This window comes from Aptenodytes patagonicus, chromosome 2, assembly GCF_965638725.1.
Source record: "Aptenodytes patagonicus chromosome 2, bAptPat1.pri.cur, whole genome shotgun sequence".
Classification (NCBI taxonomy): Eukaryota; Metazoa; Chordata; class Aves; order Sphenisciformes; family Spheniscidae; genus Aptenodytes; species Aptenodytes patagonicus.
Genome location: NC_134950.1, coordinates 75,706,920 through 75,726,538, shown reverse-complemented (window position 1 = coordinate 75,726,538; position 19,619 = coordinate 75,706,920). Strand labels below are relative to the sequence as shown.

General features: G+C 40.0%; 2 long non-coding RNA genes across 2 annotated transcripts in view; one reads left to right on the top strand and one right to left on the bottom strand.

Moving 5' to 3' along the window:
* LOC143156572 (uncharacterized) overlaps positions 1–19,224 on the bottom strand; it is an 82,882-nt gene extending 63,658 nt beyond the window's left edge. Inside the window, exon 1 of the long non-coding RNA XR_012994653.1 lies at positions 19,107–19,224. This is a non-coding gene — a long non-coding RNA (uncharacterized LOC143156572). The remainder of the gene's footprint in view (positions 1–19,106) is intronic.
* On the top strand, positions 9,344–16,372 carry LOC143156569 (uncharacterized). Its single transcript, XR_012994648.1, has 2 exons — positions 9,344–10,079; positions 14,481–16,372. It is a non-coding gene; the product is annotated as an uncharacterized LOC143156569 (long non-coding RNA).
* Positions 19,225–19,619: the final 395 nt, after the last annotated feature.

The following is a 19,619-nucleotide window of genomic DNA, read 5'->3' as shown; positions in this document are numbered from 1 at the left end:
ACATCAACAGCTTGTCTACGAGGGTCTTACAGGAGACAGTGTCAAAGGCCCTACTGAAATCCAGGTAGACAATATCCACTGCTCTCCCCTCATCTGCCAGGCCACTCATTTCATTGTAGAAGATTATCAAGTTGGTCAAGCATGACTTTCCCTTGGTGAAGCCATGCTGACTACTCCTGATGATTTTCTTGTCCTTAATGTGCCTGGAAATGGTTTCCAGAATAGCTGCTCCATCACCTTCCCAGGAATCAACGCGAGGCTGACCAGCCTGTAGTTCCCAGGGTCCTCCTCCTTGAAGACAAGGGTGGCATTTGCTTTCTTCCAGTCTTCAGGCACTTCTCCCAGTTGCCATTGCTCAAAGATTATTGAGAGTGTCCTTGCAATGACACCTGCCAGCTCTCTCAGCAATCGTGAGTGCATCCCATCAGAGCCCATGGGCTTATGTCCAGTTTGCTAAAGTACTCCCTGACCTGATTCTCTTCCACCAAGGGTATGTCTTCCTTTCTCCAGACTTTCCTCCTGGTCTGTAGGACCCCTGAAGGCTAGTCTTGCTAGTAAAGACTGAGGCAAAAAAGGAATTCAGTACCTCAGTCTTTTCCATGTCCTACGTAATCAGATGCCCCATGTCTTTGAGCAATGGGCCCACATTTTCCCTAGTCTTCCTTTTGTTGCCTATGTACTTATAGAAGCCCTTCTTGTTGTCTTTCACATCCCTGGCCAGATCCAATTCCATTTGGGCTTTAGCTTTCCTAACTTAATCCCTGGATGCTTGGATAGGGTCTCTGTATTCCTCCCAGGCTACCCGTTCCTTGCTTCCACCCTCTGTATGCTTCCTTTTTGTGTTTAAGTTTGGCTAGGAGCTCCTTGTTCACCCACGCAGGCCTCCTGGCATTTTTGCCTGACTTCATATTCACTGGGATGGAACTCTCGATTCTGGAGGAGGTGATCCTTGAATATTAACCTGCTTTCTGGGCTCTCCCTTCCCTCCAGGCCCTTATCCCATGGGACTCTTCCAAGTGGATCTTTGAAGAGGCCAAAGCCTGCTCTCCTGAAGTCCAGGGTAGCGAGCTTGCTTTTCACCCTCCTCCCTGTCCTCAGGATCCTGAGCTCCACCATCTCATGGCCACTGCAGCCACTGTTTCTCCCTTGTAGTCTTGCATAGTTTAGGATCAGGTGGACCAGCTCCTTTGCTTGTGGGCACTTCTGGCTCCTCTTGAACTTTGAGTGTAGTGAAACATTTTGCAGTTGTAAATTGTTAGGTGGGGCAGGAGACTTCCTCTTGGTGCCAGAAGTCACCAGCTTCCATCCTTCCCCTTCTCCAGGGTTTTTACTTACCTTGATACCGGGAGCAGACACTGCCTGCATCTCTATGGCGGATGGGGGCTGAGGCTTATCAAGATGTTGAGTCTCAGAGCTGATCCCGTCTATCTCCCTTTCATCTTCTCTGATGCTGCACAGCCTGCTCACTTCCTCCTGTAACTCCTCCCCTTGGTGGCACAGCTTCTCCAAGACAGCATACCTCCTGCAGGACACGTCTATCTCTCCTGGTATCAGAGGCAGGCCCCAGGCACTCCCTGCAGCCTGGGACTTGGAGGGCTGCATCCACCATCTGAAGCTCAGTCCACGTCAAAGCCTCTACCCTAGCAGGGACAGCTGCTCTAACATCTACTGGGGAAACCGCTCTGTGGTGTGTTATCACCACATCCAAGACTGTTACTGCGGCACTGTTTCAACTGAGTCCCCCTTACTTGGCCCCCCTCTTCACAAACTACTGCACCTGTTGGCTCTCTCATTACACTGACATTCCCTCCTCAGACTGCAGACCTCTCATGGGCCACACCTTGCAAATTTTGCTCCATGCACCTTCTGGACTTAGGTAATATAGGCAAAAGTCTTGGCCTCATTGGACTGAATAGGACCCTTGTAATAGATTCCATCTGGATCAGAGTTTCAACATCCATTTAAGCGTACGATAAGCGTAAGGTGAGCTGTCCAGTATTTTTTAAGGGCTTGGTCTCATTTGCTAAAATAAACTGCCCTAAAGTGATACTGCTATGGAAGAAACACACTAAGCAGTCACATGCACAGAATCCCACGGGGGGAGGCAGCAAACCAACCAAACAGTTTTTTGACAATATTTGTGGATTTGCCAATAAAAAACCCACACAAACTACAGTTTAAAAAAGTGAGGGCCTTCAATTCTGTGAGTTCATAGGCAATGCTGCCGTAACTTTTCCTTTGGAAGTTTCCACATACACTCTTTCCTCTGCTTTCAAAAACATGACATCTAACTGTAAGAAGGCATTTAATCAGATTTTCCTCCCTTCTGACATCACACTAACAATGCAGCAACCATAGCAAGCCACTGGAAAAGGAGGCAAGGGAAGTAAGTAGATTTTATATGGAGACATAGAAAATCATAATGAAAAAGTACTTTCAGAGATGCACTTAAGATTAAACCTTATAGAGGGCTAAGTCACTGCCCTTGACAAAAAAAAAAAAAAAAAAAAGCATTTCCTCTTCCTCCCAAGTTTATACAAAGGTTTGAGGCTCTTGATCTTTCCAGCCCCCTACCTAGAGAAGATGTTCTGCATTTACTGAGACTATTTTTCTCAAAATTTATTTTATTTTTAAAAATATATGCACAGACACGATAGTTTCACTATTGGTGGAACAGAAAAGCCTCTTTCATTTTCTTAACATTTTCAGTAGCACTCTACATTTTTCTTCTTAATGGCAGAGCATCAGTATATGCTTTCAACTTTTATTTCTTGCCCATAGGTTTCCCTAGGGTTTCTGCAAGAAGACAGTCATTTTACTTCTGCAGTAACCTTTCAAGACATAATCACACAGAACCCAACATGAAACATCTGGACAAAGTAATGAGAGAACAAAGAGCAGACTTTTTTCCATAGTAAAAAAAAGTGGTATGACCATCATCGTTTTAGTCTTAAAAAAATAAGTTAATGCAGTATTAGCTGTAACCTTTTTGTAATACATTAGCCTTTCCTCTTTTCCATTCAAAATACAAAAAGGAGCTTCCTACATAAGCTAGTTAGGCAAGAGAAAAATGTTGTCTATTATACATCATTAAAAGTGCCTTTTTTTTTTTTTTAAACACGTTTGGTGACAGACAGTAAAAACACTTTCATGGCATAATGACTGCAAAATGCATTCTAAGTGATAGAGAGAGGGAAGGGGAAGGAAAGGAAAAAGCTTCAAAAGACAGTTATTAGGTACTAAGGAATTCTGCCAGAAAGTTATACAGGTCTGAGTATTTAGAAAGACAGCACTTCCACTCATTGTCCAAGTCCATCGTTTGTAAAAAAGTCTCTGTAGAAGGTGCTGCCTTCATGCATGTATTTAAGTATAGTTATTTTATGCACACATGTAGTTGTTCTGGCCTAGCTTTGGCATCTCTTCCACAAGATTTTATGTAGCAGAGATGCTGCTCTCCATGTTCCTACTTCTTGCATGATGAAGATCTGCAACTACGCATAATCTGTGTCCAATTATATTGATTTACATCAAGCGTCAAGCAATTTAGGAGCACAACTTCATTTTCAAAAGCATCCAAATCCCTTAGAAGGCTTATTTGTCATTAAAAAAAGATAAGGGTTTAGGACTCGTTCACTGACTAAGGCACTTCAAATAATATCTGCTTTTAATGACAAAAGCTTCTTTTGTGAGTTTTTCTAAAAAGATTAGACTCTCACAGTCCCACACTTTCAATCCTCCCGTTTCCCCATATTCTCTGGTACAGTTCTACTTTTAATGTCTTTCAAGTTGAGTAGAAACAAAGCTTAAAATAGAAGGTTTACAAAAGATGTAAAACTGAGAACAAGTGCTCTGCTAACAAGCCATTATTCAGCTTTTAGATGTAGTCACTGCTGCTGCTTGCACTCCATTTTTCTTGGCAGCATTCTTAAATATAAACAGGTAGAGATTTCAAATGAATCTGTTGTGGTGTAGACAAGAAGAAATGTGGACAATTGTATTGGTCAGAATTGTGATGTTAGTAAAGCTACAGTATCACATGATTCAATTTAGGGTAAGATCCTTTGGTAGACATGAAGGACAAGGACACTTCCAAGTCACAGCATGTAGTCTGACTTGCTATTCAAAGCTAATTTGCGCTATAGGAGAGATACTTCTTATAACGACATTTATACATTAAAACCTGTCTTTCAAGTTTCCTCAACTGCATGGAAACTAAATAGTGTTTTATTTCTTTTTTTTCTCCGTGATAGAGCAAACAGCATTTCCCAGATGCTTGAATAACTTAGGAAAAAGTCTGGGTTTGTTGTTATATGACAAGAAGTATTTTGGTCCCTTGCCTACAAAACTCAGAAGTGAGAAAAGCCAATAAATAAAACCTCAGAGGACTCAGGAAGTTTCTCCATCCACAGTAGGAAATACAGAGTATGAGGTGGCTATGTATTGTGGAATTCATCAGCCACAAAACATTTATGAACTGTGACAGTCCAGAAATACATTCTTGCCACTCTGCAAGACCATTTTCATAGAAGTTGGTCTACACTTCATGCTCTACACTTACATATGTTAAAACATTAAAACCCCTAAAAATGCAAAAACATACAGCGACTTTTTTCTCTTTGAGCTATAGTTCATATGGTGCTTTTCCATACACCAAGGATAAAGTAAAGAACTACGGCAAAGATATTGCTTACAGCCACTCAGTTACAACACCACTAAACTGTGTCATCAGAGCAGGAGAAAGGTACTATAGGCAGAAATTTGGCATCTAGTTGGCAGAAGAATTTTTCCTTCGCAGCTTATCAGGGTCAATTGAAAAGCTTGATACATGAAGTTGTCCATAGCTACCCACAAAACCAGACTTTTTTTTTCCAATTGAGGCATTTTTTATTTATATGTAATATTTACATATTTACAACTAGCTCTTCAGAGAAAGCCTAATCAAAAAGCTTCTCAAGAAGCAGCCTGGAATCTTGACTGCTGAAAAGAGTTTCAGGGAATGGAAATCAACGCAAACCTTGGAACATTAATCCTTGAGGCAGAACCTTCTCCTGTTTGACCAGGCAAGACAGAAAGACAATGGAAGGTGGGACTTAGTAAAACCAGATCCCCAGAAATCTGTGTCAAGATGGTTTCCTGCCCAATTTTTATGTTGTTTCACCATTACTGGGGAAGCTCTTTTTCGCTAAACCAAAAGCTATAGAAAACCAGACTTAATTTTCTTCACAAGGTACCACTCCTGCTCTCATTCCAATTTTCATATTATTTCAGTTCAAGAATCACACCAGCAGACTGGAACCTAAGGAAAGAAAGATAATCTGCACTTATTCTGCTGCTTCATCTCAAACAACTTAAAAAGACACACCCAGTTACTTTAGAACAGGAGAAGGAATTGGAGAAAATAAGGTTGAGAGAAACAGCAAGAGTGAAGGACTCAGTATTATAGTTCAGTGGCGCTTTATTCTGAATAAAAATTAGGGCTCACAAGATTAGGATGAAATACAGGACAGACCCTAGATTTGTTTCGCTTTTAAACCCAAAGTTAAATCTCCATGATTTTAAAAACTGAATTTTAAATTGAAGAGCAGAATCAGATACTCTCCTCTCCCTTAAAAGCTGAGCACTATATGTTACTAAAAAACACATTTTACTCATAATTTATGTTCATGCTTCTGCACTCCCAGCATAACTGTGGGAATTCACAGAAGCAGATAGAAAAAGGAGTTTAATTTCCTTCCTCAACATTCAATATTTTAACATTTATCTGTAAATTAAAATTTGTTTATAACAAATACATTGTCACCACTGTCATTTTATGCTAACTACTGATAAATTACATGATTATACACAGATTCTAAGGATGCAGAAATGAAACTGATCACTCTTTCATAGTAAACATCTGACTTACTCATTGCATCTCCAGGGTACCATTTGGTAACAATGGTAACTGATCCCAGCTTTCTCTGTTTCTTCCACTATTTCCCTTTATTAGACACAAATATTTAACACAACAGAACTAGGAAAAACCCCTCTCAGAATCACAATTAAATTTGAAGTAGATAGGGTTTCAGGAACTGAATCAAAACAGAAGAAAACATACAAGTGTAAAAAAGTTGTTGGAAAGTTACCCCACAGAAGAGTAGAACCAAACTTTCTTATTAAAACTAAGCCATTGTGAGGTAAGAATGAGTCTTGAAATAAAGAATGGATACAATTTCTTCCATACAACAACAGAAAAAAAAAATTAAACTACACTAGAGCTTTGAAAAATACACAACTATTTTTAAAAACCTGGAAACAGTGGTTTTTGTAACAAGAAGGTAGAAAAACTTCCTATTAGTTTGACATAATCAGTGTTTGAGTGGCAAGTAAATAACCTTCCAGGTTTCTGTTGAACTACATCCTCTAAGACTCATTCTCACTCTCCTTCCACCCACCAGTAGATCTTTATGAAGATTTTGGCAGTGCATTTTCTAGAAAACAGAATCAGCAGGGGCACACCAGTTATCTCCACGATATGCGAGTAAACTACAGTAACAATTTTTCTTCTGGTCTCCTCCTACTTTCAGAAAAAGACCTGAATTCTTTTTAGGACAAGCTGAGTGAGTCCAGCAATGCAACATGTTCTAGACACACACACACACACACACCCCATGATTGGAGATTAGCATTAGAGAGGTCACCTGCACGGAAGAAATGGATACAGCCCATCCTAGAAGTTCTGTTTTGTGCGCAGCACCACATTTTTAATCAGTGCAGGGGGTGGTGGATCCACAGGAGGAGAGGCTTGGTCCGTATGATCCTTACAGTTGTTTTGCAGGGCAAAGCGATTGCCTAAGCATAGAAAAATGGTGCACAGGCACAGATAAAGGTGATACAGAGAAAGGTATTCCAGGTTTATAACTAACCAAGGGGAAAGGGGCTGCCTTTACAGTGAACCAGAACAAAAACTGCACAGGAAGACCACAAAAAGATAAAACTCCAAATAAGGAAAAGTAACTCCAGAAGTTACACAGTGTCTTTTGCCCACAGAGGAAAAAAGATGGAAAACTTGATGTACAGAACACTTTTTGCATAATTCTGTCTCAGTCTATTACCCCAATTTCAGTTCATGCTAATTAGAGCAAGCTCCTTTTGAAGTATTGGTTATCTATGGATATGAGTTGTTCCCACTTCCTCTGAATAGAGCATACCAAGTATGATGGAAACTACTAGAAAAAGCATTTAAGAAAAAAAAAAAAAGGAAAAAAAACCCACTAAATACAGTATTTTCTACTCTCGTCGTTATTATTCATGGTAAAGGCATTTCATTGCCCAGAAATTATAATTGCATCAAGGAAATCTAGTATCTCAGGCCCTAACTTGCATACCTATAGTTCAAATTTTAGAATTAGTGTGGGCGCATGTAAGTTGTGCCCTTAATAAATGTGGGTTTAGGTTTACTTCACACACACACACAAAAATAGTATTAGACTTCTAGAGAGAAGTCCCTATAAAACCAGGGACGTTAGCTGAAATGAACATGAAATATCATTGATTGCATTTCTCTGGGCAACACTTTCAAAATGTAATGTGCTAACTCATTATCACAGAGTAATGTTTGATATTCACATGTAAATACATGATTATACATTCATTCATTCCTATAGAATGAACATAAAAAGCACCATGTTATACATTCAGAGTTGGCAAAGTTTTGAATCTCCACATGTCTTTCCTCAGGTCATTAGTCTTTTACCATTGGTTCTAAAATTGCTATATAATCAGAAATACATGAGCACGTATATAGCTCTCTAGAAGGAATAAATCTTCATTATGTACCTTGTATTAATAAATATCTATCATTGGGGGGAAAAAAGAAACTGTTAATAGAAGGACATTACAGACTAATCAAGGTGTCCTTGGCCGACTTATACAGTGGTATTTCACATAATAAGGACCATGACAAAGTTTGTGTTCCAAAACATTTTATGTCATTTTAACCTTGCCACAGGCACCAAGGTTAGTGCTAATCACTCCAGTCAAAGCCATTAACTTTGAAAAGCTAAAACCTAAAAAAGGCTGTTAATGAACTCGACAAAATACCAGCAGTTAATACATAGGCTCTTTAGCCGAATTCATTACTCAGACACTGCACAACGTGTGCCTCAGAGTAACAGCAGCCTCACAGGACACTGCATTCTGTACATGACAGAACTGATTCAACTCTGAAACATCCCATGTAAAACAAACTGGTAACCACAGGAAAATTTCAATTTCCCCAGAACACCAACAGTCTAGAGCGTTGTAGGACACCAAATGAATGAAGGCAAATGATCTAATCTGTTATTTACTGTTTTAAGTGTCTATTCTCTGGATCAGTGGTCTCCAAATTTCTTGATCATGTACACCTATCGGTAAAAAAATTTGAGCGTGCACCCCCAATATATGTGTATTGATTTCTTTAAAAATTACGTACATGTACTACTGTACTAATACATTATGTACATTTTAAAACACACAGAAAAAATACAAATTAAAAAGGATGAAAGATGAAATAAACACTAATTTTTATTTTACTTATTAGCAGTACAAAAAAACCTTTTTGCTATCCCCCAAAAATATTATTAATTTTTTTAATTTAATTTTGCCAAGTCCACCACATTAGATACCCTTCCTTTCCACTCTACAGTTGACAAGTTTGTCAGTGTGTCTCTCTAATAGTATATATTAGCTCTAAACATTTTGTGGAAGCAGGGGAGAGCTGGATAGCTTGGAGGAGACAGGAAGAAGGATTTTTTCTTTATTTACTCTTAAGAGACACGTGATTTCACTGCCATCTCACAGTAACAGCCACTTACTAAATGAATTAGTATCTTGTCTCTGATATATGTGACTACTCTGACTATGAAACACCTTGGAAGAATGCAGAATTATTTTAGCCACAGCTTTGTAAGCTGCAGACAACAAAAAACACAAGCCCAGAAGACAACCTCATCTCAAACAACAGGAGATAGTAACTAGAGGCCTAATCAAACATGTAATATTTAAAGTCTGCATAATAACAAATGGATGTATTAGAAATCTTACTAGATATATAGAAAAGCAATGATTAAAAAAAAGTGAATACTGGTCTGATTTCAGTTGAAAGAACAAAAACATACAGAATTGGCAGGGCAAGGATTAGGTTTTTTGTGAATAAGTCTCAGTCCTGCTCAGGATGATGTGCTCCTCTCATGCCTCTATCCAAACCAAAGTTTCTCTACAAACTTCAAAGGAAGGAGGTTGAGTGCATAACAGCTGCAGAGAAAGGGATTATTTAATGTTGGATGTTACATTGCTTTTATCATGACACTTCCTACTGATACCGAGTACAAAGGAATATTGAAGAGACATCTGGTTCTCTTCACTGGACATAATGTAGCCAAGCTTGACATATTCTCTGAATAGATAAGCCAAACATTCAGTAGGGGTTTACTCTGTGCAGTAGGGGTATACTCTCTGGATAGATAAGCTAAACATTCAGTAGGACAGAAGACCTTGAAACTTTGTAGATAAGAAAGTGATGCTGAAGACAGCTAGTTTGTGAAGGTAAAAGTGTGCAAACCGAGCCAAAGAACGAACTGTGCATGCGCAAGAACTGAGTTCAACTAGCAGTCATGGTGAGGAAGACTATCGACGACCACCAGAGGACCCTGAAAGACCACCAATGGACATAAGAGCGCATGTGTAAAGACTTTTACATATGTTAATGAACTAACATTAATATGTTAATCATGCCTCGGAAAACTAATGAATATGTATATTTTGACTGTACTTAACTCCTATAGTTAAGCAGCTCGGCGCGCACATTAGGTGGAGTGATCCCCTGTGCGTCCGGCGCCGCAATAAAGAATGCCTGCTTTCTAAAACTCCAAATTGAGTCTTAGAGAGTTTTTCATCTGCCGACTTACGGTAACAGTTTTGGCGACCCAGATGGGACACAGCTCTTGAGCCTCGACGGATCCTGGGATCGCGGAACCTCAGCCGGCACCGAGGGATTCTCGGAGAGGACTTCTCCCGATCCCCGGACCGAAGAGCCCCTGAGCGAAGACTACTGCTTTGTGAGTAATAAGGCATTCTTTCGGAAATTTGGTTACCTGCCCGTCAGACGCAGCGAAAGCTCCGCAGGGTTGGGTTTAGGACCCGGGTAGGGGCTAGTCCCCATTTGGTAGGGGTTAAATGTCCCCGTTTGGTAGGGGTTAAATGTCCCCGTTTGGTTTGGAAGGGGTTAAAGTCCCCGTTTGATTTAAAAGGGATTAGAATTCCTGCTAGCAACCGCGGTAACAAATATTGTAAGAACTTGTCTATTATTGCAAGTATTGTCTGTTTGTTATAGTTCATCTGTTTGTTATAGTGATTGGTTATTTGTGTTGTTGTATGAAAGACTTGTCTGTGTGTGTGATTCCCTGTGTATAAAATGGGTGCCGGACCATCCACGGGTGAGGGAATTTTAAAGAAATCACCTTTGGGTTGTATTTTAATACATTGGAAACAAATTGCAGGATCCCCTGGTGGGGTCACAAGAAGGGATGATCTAATTAAGTATTGTAATCAATGGTGGCCACTATATAAACTAGAAGATGGAGAAAAGTGGCCAAGGAATGGTACTTTGAATTATAATACCCTGTTACAACTAATGCTGTTTCTGAGGAGAGAAGGAAAATGGGATGAGATATTGTATGCTGATATGTTCTTTACATTGAGGCAGCATCCTGAGTGGCAAAAGAAGTGTGGAATTAATTTGGCCCCAACTGATCCTTTGGTATTGGCATTGGAAAAGGATGAACGAGAGAGAGAAAAAGGGAAAGTGTTAAAAAGGTGTTGTTCGGCATGTAGTATTGGACAGAGATGTTTGAAGTTGACTCAGAAAGAGCAGGAAGAGGATTTAGAGATGTTAGTGGCTCCGGGATTGAGGCAGAGATCCCAAAATCATGGATTTGAGCCCTTCAGGGTGGAGGGCGAATCGGACGATGAGTCTGAGAGAGGCGCTACAAGGGCCACGCCGGTGGCAAGGAGAACTCGTAACCGACAGGGAACCGTGTTGCAAGCTCCGTTAAGGCAAGCAGTAGGGAATGAGGGTCCGGTTGTAGTAAAAGTGCCTTTTTCGATCACAGATTTAAACAACTGGAAAATAGCTGCCGGCAATTATAGAGATGATTCCGATCGAGTGGCCAGTGCCTTTGAAATGATGATAAAAACTCAGGATCCAGATTGGAAAGATATTGAAGTTATCATGCAAGTATTGTTTGATAGTACAGAAAGGGAAATGATTCGTAAAACAGCTAGAACTCAGGTAGAAGCTCAAATAGCTGCGGGAACACTGCAGGGACAAATGGAGCATCATTTCCCTTCAGCTGATCCTGCATGGGATCCAAATGATAATGGAGAAAAATTATTACTGACTCAATATCAAAAATGGGTCCTATTTGGGATAAGGAATGCTATACCTAAAGCAATAAACTGGTCAAAATTATATGAAATTAAACAAGACAAGAAGGAGTCACCCACAGACTTCTTAAATAAGTTAAAAGAAGCAGCCCGAAAATATACAACACTAGATCCTGAATCAGAAGAGGGAAAGAGTCAATTGGCAACTTTATTTATTGGACAATCTGCAGACGACATTCGCAGGAAATTACAGAAACTACAAGGGGCAGATGCTAGAGATTTGGGAAAGCTTTTAGATCGGGCTTGGTTAATATATAGAAACAGAGACCAGCAAAAAGAAAAAGGGAATGCTAGGCTAATCGCAGCATTGGAAGGAGTTCGTGGTTCACAAGGAGGCCAAAGAAGAGACGGATTTGGGGGGGGTCGACATCGGGAAGGTCGCAGTAGGGGATACTCTAGACCCCCATTAGGAAAAACTCAATGTGCTTATTGTAGGAAGGAGGGACATTGGAAACAAGAATGTCCGTTGTTACAAAAAAATGGAAAGTCTGAAACCTCTATATTAAACATAGAAATGGAAGACTGAAGGAAACCGGAGGAATCTTCCCCAGCAGAGCCTCTGGTTAAAATTAAGCTGGGGGAAGATGAAACTGAAATAGAATGTTTAATCGATACAGGAGCTACTTATTCGGTTTTGAATACAAAGAAACATGAGTTAGGATATGATACTGTAAGAATTATTGGTGCGACAGGAAAGCCGGAGATGCGGCCCTTCTTTAAACCTCTAAAATTTAAAATTGGAAAACAATGGGTAACGCATCAGTTTTTGTATCTACCAGGTGCACCAAAACCTTTAATAGGCCGAGATCTACTAGAAAAACTAGAAGCTGAAATAAAGTTTAAGAATGGAGAAGTAGAAGTGTCAATACCTGAATCTAAATTTGTCCAAGCTTCAATATTATTATTGCAGGAAATTGAGCAAATGAAAAGGAAAATCCCGACTGAAGTTGAAGATGCAGTGATCCCTATTGTCTGGGCAGGAGAAATACCTGGAAAATCAAAGAGGGCTGAACCCGTAAGAATAGACCTTATACCAGGATCAACACCGGTAAGATTGAAACAGTATCCCTTAAAATTAGAAGCTAAACTTGGTTTGGTACCTATTATACAAAAGTTTTTGAAATATGGGTTATTAAGAGAATGTGAATCTAAGTATAATACTCCGATTTTACCTGTTAAGAAGGCCGATGGAAAATCTTACAGATTAGTCCAGGATTTGAGAGCAGTAAACCAAATTGTCCAAGATATATATCCAGTAGTGGCAAATCCATATACACTATTAACCGCACTCACCGAGGAACAGGGGTGGTTTACAGTTTTAGATTTAAAAGATGCCTTTTTCTGTGTCCCACTTGATTCCGGAAGCCAGGAATTGTTTGCCTTTGAATGGGAGAATCCTGAGACTGGAAGGAAAACCCAGTACACTTGGACTGTATTACCGCAAGGATTCAAAAATAGTCCGACAATCTTTGGAAATCAACTAGCAAAAGAATTAGAATTATGGAGACAAGAAAACAGAAATGGAGTAATGCTACAGTATGTCGACGATATACTAATAGCTGGGAACTCCCGAGAGGAATGCTTGGAATTGACAGTCAGTTTATTAAATTTCCTCGGACTTAGTGGTTACCGAGTGTCAAAAGGAAAGGCCCAAATTGCACAGGAAACTGTAATATATTTGGGCTTTGAAATTCTGAGGGGACAGAGACAATTAAGTAATGAAAGGAAAGAAGCTATTTGTCAGCTTCCAGAACCTCGAAATGTTCATGAGTTGAGAACCTTTTTAGGAATGGTGGGATGGTGTCGTTTATGGATTGCTAACTATGGACTGATGGTAAAACCCTTGTATGAATTATTGAAGTCATCAAAAGGTTCCCTGCAATGGTCAAATGAAGATCGAAATGCATACATTCAACTCAAAAGAGCTCTGATGAAGGCCCCAGCTTTGGGACTGCCTAATTTAGAAAAGCCATTTGAATTATTTACTCATGAAAGACAAGCAATAGCCCTTGGAGTTTTAACCCAGCGGTTGGGGGAATATAAAAGGGCTGTGGCCTACTTTTCTAAACAACTTGATCCGGTGAGCCAAGGATGGCCGAGTTGCCTAAGAGCAGTAGCTGTAACAGTGTTATTAATACAGGAGGCTCGAAAACTTACTATGGGACAAAAGATAACTGTTTATGTTCCACACATGGTGACCACAGTATTGGACCAGAAGGGTGGACATTGGTTGTCTCCTAGTAGAATGCTAAAATATTAAGTAGTACTAATAGAACTAGATGATGTGACCTTAAAGACTACTACTGTGATTAATCCTGCCATGTTTCTCTCAACTCGACAAGAAGGCGGCAAACCGGAACATGACTGTCTGCAGACCATTGAGGAAGTCTATTCAAGCAGACCCGATTTAAAGGATGTTCCCTTGCAGAATCCAGATTGGGAGCTATACACGGACGGCAGCAGCTTTATGAAAGAAGGAAAGCGGGTATCAGGATATGCAATCACCACCATCGAAATGGTGGTGGAAGCACAAGCGCTGCCCACCAAGACGTCAGCTCAGAAGGCCGAACTGATAGCTCTCACCCGAGCTCTACAGTTAAGTGCAAATAAGTGTGTGAATATTTGGACAGATTCTAAATATGCTTTTGGAGTAGTACATGCACATGGAGCAATTTGGAAGGAAAGAGGATTGTTATCCTCACAAGGTACGGAGATAAAGCATAAAGAAGAGATCTTGAGCCTACTGGAGAGCATAAAGGCTCCGGCTGCTGTAGCTGTTATGCATTGTAAAGCTCATCAGTCGGGACAAACCGCTCAGGACCGAGGAAATAAGCTGGCTGATTTGGCCGCAAAGCGGGCTGCAGAAAAAGGCATAGAAGAAAATGTATTAGCAATAGTGCCAGGAAAAAGAATCTCCCTTCAAGAAAACCCTATTTACGATAAACAAGATAAAAGATTAATCGAAACTTTACAAGCAGAAAGGCGAGAAGACGGATGGACAGTTACACCTACAGCGCATCCATTCCAGCCCGGAGATTGGGTATACATTAAATCATGGACTTCTGAACCACTACAAGAAAAATGGAAAGGACCATTTCAAATCTTGTTAACTACACATACAGCAGTTAAACTAGAAGGAAAAGGACCGTGGATTCACTACTCTCGAATTAAGAAAGCTCCTGTAGAATGGAAAGTGGAATCAAGATCACCTCTTCGACTAGTAGTTAAGAGAATATCTGGGAGTAATAGAACTTAATTCAATCTATGGTAGCAGCAGTTATAAGAGAAGGGGAAGAGGGCACCTTACCCACCGAAATTCGAAAGGTAATTTGGGATAATGCAACTAAATTTGAGAAAGAATTCCAATCCTGGTGGTACTTAGTTAATTTCACTTTTGATCCCATCAACAATAAGGCCACAGCTTTTGTCTTAACAATTCACAATGCTTCAGTATACACCATATACCCAATCATTGCATTAGGATTAAATCACAATGGAACTATACTCTATCCATCAGAACATAGAGTATGAGCCCAACAGAATGGAAACAAATGGCAAACTGTTGATGTTAACGCATGTGTTGTACGGGAACAGCAAGGATTTATTTGTGAGAGTAACACCAATAAAGCCCAAGACATTTGTCTTGACACTGAACAAAGTGTTTGTCACTTTGAAATACATCCTGATGAGACACCTAACACTATACTCATATATATTGGAAAAGGATGTGTTTGTATGAGAACCCCTTGTGACTGTATATTTGTGGATAGCGTTACTGTAGATACAAGCAATCACTCAAATATTTGTGTCTGTAACTTTACTAACATTATAGGATGCGACTTTAATTATTCAGCTCCTGTTACATCTTATCAATTACTGCAATCTAATTATACATTGAGTGAAGATTTATTACCTACCCCCATCGGAATGGATCTCACATTGGTGAAGAAACTACTGCAACATAATGACCTGTGTCAATTACTAGAACGGGCCCAAGACAATGGACGCAAAACTCTAATCACCGTTCACCATGATACAGAAGAGATACACCATGTCTTGGAAAGAGTAAAGAAGGATGGAGAACACCACTGGTGGGAAACTCTTCTTGGATGGTCACCGACTGCAACGGGAGTGTTTAACCTTATGCTTCATCCAATTATAGTCTTACTAACTCTAACTGTAGTATGCCTGTTACTTGTAGTTATATTGTATACAAAGGTTTGGTACATGATGAAACGAATAACCCAACTTGACATATACTAACCCTGTCTACTATAGCTTTGTCAACTCTCTTAATGAGATGAGGATTGTAGCTTGCTAGCTACGAATCCTCAAAAGAAAAGGAGGGATTGATACCGAGTACAAAGGAATATTGAAGAGACATCTGGTTCTCTTCACTGGACATAATGTAGCCAAGCTTGACATATTCTCTGAATAGATAAGCCAAACATTCAGTAGGGGTTTACTCTGTGCAGTAGGGGTATACTCTCTGGATAGATAAGCTAAACATTCAGTAGGACAGAAGACCTTGAAACTTTGTAGATAAGAAAGTGATGCTGAAGACAGCTAGTTTGTGAAGGTAAAAGTGTGCAAACCGAGCCAAAGAACGAACTGTGCATGCGCAAGAACTGAGTTCAACTAGCAGTCATGGTGAGGAAGACTATCGACGACCACCAGAGGACCCTGAAAGACCACCAATGGACATAAGAGCGCATGTGTAAAGACTTTTACATATGTTAATGAACTAACATTAATATGTTAATCATGCCTCGGAAAACTAATGAATATGTATATTTTGACTGTACTTAACTCCTATAGTTAAGCAGCTCGGCGCGCACATTAGGTGGAGTGATCCCCTGTGCGTCCGGCGCCGCAATAAAGAATGCCTGCTTTCTAAAACTCCAAATTGAGTCTTAGAGAGTTTTTCATCTGCCGACTTACGGTAACACTACATTTGGTGGTACGTGTATATTTTTTGAAAGCTCCAGACTTTGGAGCCCAACTGTTAGGTAAGCAACTCTTCTTTCAGTATAAAGTTTCCAATTGCAAGGAAAAGCTTGAAAATACTCCATACAGAGCGCGTGTGCTCTCTCTCTGTAATAAAAAAATTAATCAATTTCTTTTTTATTTATTCCTCGCCATCACTATTTGGGAAGGGAAGAAGTCCGAGTTATTAAATAGGTAGGATCGTCCAACTCATCTCTGAAAATCCACATTTAATTTGAGTCCGAAAGACAAGACTGCAATCCCAGTCAAATTTCACGTATTTTTAGTCTCCAAAAGTATTATGTTTGTACTATGTTTGCATTACGTTTGCCTTCGGTACCCAAACTGCTACACCACACAGGTCATCTGTTCCATAGCATAATGAGAGTAAGGTCTCAGAGTTACAATTGCCCGTATCTTCAAAACATCATCAAGCAAAACACATACTAACAGCAGAAACATTCTTCAGTTATTCATACAGCCATCAAGTCCAAGAAGTGAGAATCTTGCTTGCTCACTTACTAAATAAAATATAAGATTTGGGTGGGATCCAAAGCCCTCTCATTACAGGCAATGACTTGGGAAATTTGACAATCGTGCCCTTGTAAAACATTAACAGAACAGGAATAAAAAAAATTAAAAAAAAAAAGCCTAGACAGACGCTTTTGGTAGTGGCATTCATGTTCCACAGAGGCCGTGTCATCAAGATCACTTCTTAGTAGCCTCTAGTATTCGCTATTTTGTTCCTTAGTATCTCTTGAGGCCTTTTTAGCAGTTTTATTCAGCAACATTACAGATTTCCTGTCCCTTGTACTGCTGAGCTCTTAAACTTTGGGTTTTTGTCCTACTGAGTTTCACAAAAGCTATCCACCAATACATTTATCTATAAAAACCCCCACACTTCAGACTCCATTTAACTCAGGCCCAGTACAACAAAATTAGAGGGAGTATAGTATGCAAGAGCACCATCTAAGTTAAACATTGACAAGTGCTGAGGGTTCATATAAAACAACTCCATCACAGTTTTGCTGAATATAAACTTACATGCATTTTTTCTGCCCTCAGCAACGCACGTAATACTGTTTAAATTAACCTCTAAATTCAACATGCTTACATTCATTTACCATTCATCTACACTGAACTCAATAGTTCAGGAGTATATACACGCAGTAGGACTCTAAACTAACATCAGGCATATTCACTCTGCAAGACAAATTTCCATTTAAGTTAGAATCTCAGCCTTAATTTTCAGACCATTCCTCCCAGCATTTCCAGAGTTTCTGTTCTCTTCCAGTATCTGGAAGCCTTCTTGAAACAGAACACCAAGGGTGTGTCAGGTTGCCAGGGAAGACTGAGCTCTCCCTTTATGCAGCAGGAGCTGTGAACTGTACAGATACTTTGGCAAGGGACTCGGTGAATTGCTCTCTGTGCTTGCCTGAGCACTCCTCTGCTGTTTCAGTGCAAAAGAAAACAAGTGATCTTCAGTATAGACTGGGAGGAGACAGGTACATACCAGTTAATTGAAAATACACAGAAATTATCAGCAATAGTCTAAAACAAATGTGATGCTAGTTTACAGACATCTGACTCAATAAAAGCAAGTCTGAAGCTTAACCACAGCAAATTTGTTTTCCTCTATGCATTCTGTAGAATTAGTAAGCAACACCTATTCTCCTTTAATACAGGAATAGTCAGTATGACTTATTGTCAGACCAGAAAGAGTCAATCAGCTCTACAGATTCTGATCTATGCCATTTAAACAAGGGGATCTCTCAAGCTCTCAAACATTAGGCACTCATTTTTGTTCTTTCAAGTGAATGCCCCAACTATTAGGCTACCAAGTCAGTCTCACCATCAATGTCTTGAAGGGCTATGCATCCTAAGACGGTATATTCCTTCTTTGCCATTTCCAACTAGCCAGCCCGTTCCTCAGAGCAGGAGGAGTACCTTCCCCTCCAGACATGCCAGGACTTTGACACAGAAAGGCTGCTCCTACCATTGCTTCTTTCATCTAGCGGGCCCAGTCACAAAGTGATTACTATTTCTGGTGCCAGATCTACCAGGTAAGCCCTGTGACCCTGCTCCCATGTAGTTTCTCAGTCTAGGGTTTATTACTTAACTGAGGAAAGGAAAAAAGGAATCATTATTTCACTTACAATGTTTTCAGAGTGTTTTTGAGTGAACAGAATATTTGTGAAATAACATTCTTAAAAAAGAAGGCAAAGAACTGTCTGTCCCTATTCTTTTTCCCTCAAAATACCACTCTTCTTATACTACAGAAATCGCTGTTAGCAAACCACATCCTCTCATCTCTACAGCCATCAGCTGTTCTACCATCTCTAGCAGAGAAGTCTTTCCTGCTACAACGACAGCTTTCAAGAAATAGCAACAATCCATGCAAATGGATTCTGCATCAAGCCAGCTGATAGGACTTTCAAAAGAGAGGTCAAAAAAAGGACATTCTTGAGTGAAATTTCTTTATTAACAAACATAAAAAACATCAAGTACTCAATTATGCTTATGTTTCCAGATATAGTAGTTCGGAGACTTTGTAACAGCAACAGATTATTTGCTTTCTACTGCAAACCATCATTTTAACCTTTATTTATTAATATATTCCTCATGAAAATAGGTCAAAAACATCAGCCTCCTACCTCCTCCAAGGTAAGCTCCCAAACAGTCCTTCCAGCCAGGCTCCATTCTAAATCCACCTTAGATCTCCACCCAAAAGAGCCTTTAATGTTAAGCACAAACACATTACCTGCCTTTCTGCAGTCACAACAAGCAACACCACACAAGCTTTTGCTCTGAACTAATCCAACTCCACCTGTGCAAGCACCAAGACCTGGAGTGCCTGGCGTTAACTGGATGGGACTTCCCACCCTCTTGAAGCACCAGCAGGCTGCACATTCCCATGCCTGCAGCTGCAAACAGTGTAGGTACAAATACTGAAGCAGTCTGAACATTTAGCTATACCTTCCCCATCAGCAAGCCTACCTTCAATCTCCATGCAAGACAATTACACTATGTAAAGATGGCATCTGCTCACTGTGCATACCTACTTTCCAAGAACATTCAGAATCATCTTTGCTGAATTGACTCATTGAAGTGCTTTCTACTCATGCACGCGCTGCAAAGCCAACATAGCTACAGATGAGGAAAGTATG